The sequence below is a fragment of the Choristoneura fumiferana genome, chromosome 23 (assembly GCF_025370935.1).
Source record: "Choristoneura fumiferana chromosome 23, NRCan_CFum_1, whole genome shotgun sequence".
Taxonomy (NCBI): domain Eukaryota; kingdom Metazoa; phylum Arthropoda; class Insecta; order Lepidoptera; family Tortricidae; genus Choristoneura; species Choristoneura fumiferana.
The window spans coordinates 10,026,890-10,031,005 of NC_133494.1; positions in this window are offsets into that span (position 1 = coordinate 10,026,890).

The following is a 4,116-nucleotide window of genomic DNA, read 5'->3' on the forward strand; positions in this document are numbered from 1 at the left end:
CTTGCTTTGCCCAAGCGTGAATTACTACACAGACTAGCCAAAAGCAGAGCATCGATATTGATCACGAGCATTGTTAGACAAGTGCACATCAAAAGATATCTTATAATTTCTAAAAAGATACGCAAAAGGAGGAAGGCTCCCAAGAATATTGTCCATAAGAACGTGAAGAGACTCCAGCCTAAAAGTAAAAGGATCCGCGCTAGACGACCAACAAGCCCAGTCACAAGCGGTCCTTCATATAGTTATTCTTCGAGTTCTTATTAATCTTGTGCTACGCTAATTATTTTCGTTCTACTTGTCTTCATTTTAATAATATTTTATATATAGCCTAGTATTAAACTTATATAATTTTACTGTCTTTTTTTGCTCTTTAAACTAACACAAGTTTCTTACCCTCACCCTATTACTTGCCTCAGACAGTCTGTGTACCTATATACCTGTGTTTTCTGTACTGCTCGCTTTGTGTTGGTGTGCAATAAAGAGTTATTGTATTATACTGTATTGTTTCTAGACAACATATTGACTATTATTATTATTGGTATGGATTTCTAATCACGAGCCCTTGGAACCCGGTTATTGGAAAGACGTAGGGAAAGACATTCATGGGACCGAAGCCAACGTGAAGTAGCCTTTGGTATATATAAAGAGATTGGGCGCCAATACCTTATTATTATTACACCATGACATGAGGTTGTTGCTAGCGGACAGTACTGCAAGGATGCCAAATTATTGTTTGTCAGGAAGCGACGCAGGAGCCAGGCTGGGATACTGTCGACAGATAACTAGGCTATGGACTGGGACAATGGACACCTAAAGAATTGTATATTTTGATATATATAATATGAATATGAAAGTAACTGTCTATCTGCGGTTACCTCTTCACGCTAAGACCACGGACCCGATAGAGATGAAAATTAGTATGGAGATAATTTCTGCCGTCCTCAAACTAAAAGGCGGCTAGTTGACAAAATCAAATTTGGAGATGGAGTCGAATATAGAAGTCAAAGAAGTATAACAAGCATAGAAACCGCCTTAAAATAGAAATTCGGGAACTGCTTTCGGTCTCGTTCTATCTTATGACAAAAAAATATGTGTTAGATCGAGATAAATTATTTACTCTTTGTTTCATTTTTATAGTTCGTCACAAGATGAACTGTCATTTGGTTATATTGGTTAAAATTCCACCCGGCCAAATTATAAATACTTTGCTTCAAACTCTGACAGTTTGTTTATTGGTCAATTTTAATTGTGCGCGTGTTCATTGTTTATGAATTTGAAATGGACACGTTGTGATTGCAAGGTATTTTAATATTTTTTCAGTAGTTGAATTTCATGAGCTCTTGCATATACGTATAGAGTGTGTGTACTTGTGGTATAATGTCATGTGTGGTTGGGGGCTGCAACTCGCTTCCATTCTTCACGGAAAGCACAGAATAACTAATAGTACTACCGTAAAGAAAATAACCAACAGCTACTGACTTTCCATCAGAACAGAGGTTTTTCTGAACCGGTGGTAGATTTTTTTGACATTCATAAGTGCTTATTGTTATAGCCTAAACTGAATAAAAATATTTTGACTTTGACTTTGACTTTAGTAGGGCCTGTACTCAAACTATGAACATTAATCATAGATTAACCTATGATTTTATTTATTTAGTTTGTACTGGTTTGTACTGCTGTGCTTACGGTACTTTCGAATGGTACTCATCTTGGTTTTATAATACCTATTTTTGGACTTTTCGCGTTTAATATAAATATAATTTTTTCATTAAATCTGTTGATTTATTTGTAGATATTTTATATATCGCCACTACTTTGAAAAAACCTCGTATCTATAAATATGTCAACAAAATTGAACCTTGAAATTATGCTCGTAAAGTTCACTCAGAAGAATTATCTATTATGAGGTACGAGTTTTTTTTAAAGTAGTGACGATATTTAAATTTATCGACGTTGAAATTGATTGAGTAGCAATTGTTAAGCAGAAAAGAAATAGTGCCAACCTACGAAATTTCAAAACGTCTTTTATATGCGTATCCTTCTCTAACATATCAGCAGCCTTCATAAATCAAAGTGAACCAAGTATATTGCTTTCAGTTCCTATGGTTTCTATGCTTGTTATATTATATATATTAAGTATGTGTTGTTATTTTTAATCGATGCAAGTTTTTATCTATAATTCATAGATTTAATAATAATAAAATCATTTATTGCCACTGAAAATAAGACAGGTTACAAAATAAAATAAAAAAACATAAACAGGTGGCAATAGGCTCAGGTTCAGCATAAGCTGCGAGCAAAAGAAACTTGCGGCGCTGATTTTCAGCCTGCGCCCGTCCCACATCGTAACAATTTTACTCTAGAGCCGGGTAAGGCTGCATTGTAGCTAGCATATTTTTGTCACTATCAATAATATGCTAGCAACATTTAACTAACATCTTTAATTTACCGATATACTTAAACTTGCATCGATTTAAAAAATAACACCGCGTTTTTCGACTCCATCTCCAAATTTGATTTTGTCACAGGCGCCTTTTATAGCTTGAGGATGGCAGATTTAAGATCCCGCAAAGGACATACATAGGATTGTTATTATCCCGGAAAATTACCTAGTTCCCGCTTCATCGTTAATCGTTATTTATCGCTATTAACAAATTCTTGGGCAGAGCGAAGCTAATATCTCAAATTAAACTTTTGACAACTTAAAACCTAAAATTGCTAAAAGTGGCTCCGAAGCGGTATCGTTTCGTGTGCTCTGCCTACCCCATTTGGGAATACAGGCGTGATGTTTGTGTGTGTGTAAACTTTTGGTAGGTACCTAGGCGGTGACTCAACGTTTACTAAATAGGGCCCTCAAACTGTCCCCCACTCGAGGCAACGAGTTGGCAACATTAATGTAAACGGCTAAAGGTAGAGAGTTGTTCCTGGACTTTAAACTTCGAAGTGCCAACTCGCCACTTACGGAACGCATCCATTCTTCGAGCTCTTGTGCTTCACTCTAGGCGTCGGACAAAGGCAATTTGTAGAGGAGGAGTACGTCTGTAACTGGATGTGTGAAAGATATGTATAGTATACCGTGGAGGTCCCATATTATCATTATTACAACTATATTCCAGGGGTGCCGATGCACGAGCTGTTTATGGATCTATAACTTGGTCAATCACGGTCAGTTTTATGTAAAAAAACTCCTTGAGATCTATTTAAAAAATATATAGTTTAAATTCGGGTTTTGTTCCACGTACCTTGATTTTAGAGAAGCTCGATATTTCGGCACAGTTGCATGCTCCATGATCACGAGCAAATCACGAGATTGCGGGTATGCTAGTATAACCTGTCAATCAGAAAAATAAATCGGACGTAACCAATCTACCCTCTTCCTAACAAGCTTCCCACTACTAATGGAACTCGAACTCGCTTTAAAGACACGGCAAAATACACTCACAGTATCACTCACTTTTTTCACATTGTCACGAACACGATCAGGTTTAACTATATTTAGCACTGGTGGCCACGTAGCGTATGTACCTACTTGACAACTTAAAACCATCTTCTCGATTAAAGTTTAGGTATATCGAGCTTGTCTAAAATCAAGGTACACAGTACAAACCCGAATATAAATCATAAAAAAATAGTAATGACCGCGACAGTCTATAGGAGCGGCCACACTGCTGCTTAAAAACGGTGACGGTACGGAATTACAGTGACGCATCGTATGCTTTTAGACCATGCTCTCCACACCGCTGCTTAAAATACGGAATCACAGTGACGTGCCGTAAACGTCAGTGACGTGCCGTAAACGTCAGGACTTTACCGAAAATTCGTGACGTTTACGGCACGTCACTGCGATTCCACACCGTTTGCGTATTTTAAGCAGCGGTGTGGAAAGCATGTGATAAAAACGGAGCGCATACGATGCGTCACTGTGATTCCGTATCGTCACCGTTTTTTAAGCAGCGGTGTGGCCGCTCCTTAAAACATTGTGTCTATTTAAAAATGTTTAGATACTTTATACTTAAAAGAGGTTTGATACAACAAAGTTATTTATTATAAAAAAATATATATTAAAAAAGAGTGCTGTCATCTCGCTGTCATAAAATGTTTTGACACTGCGTTTTA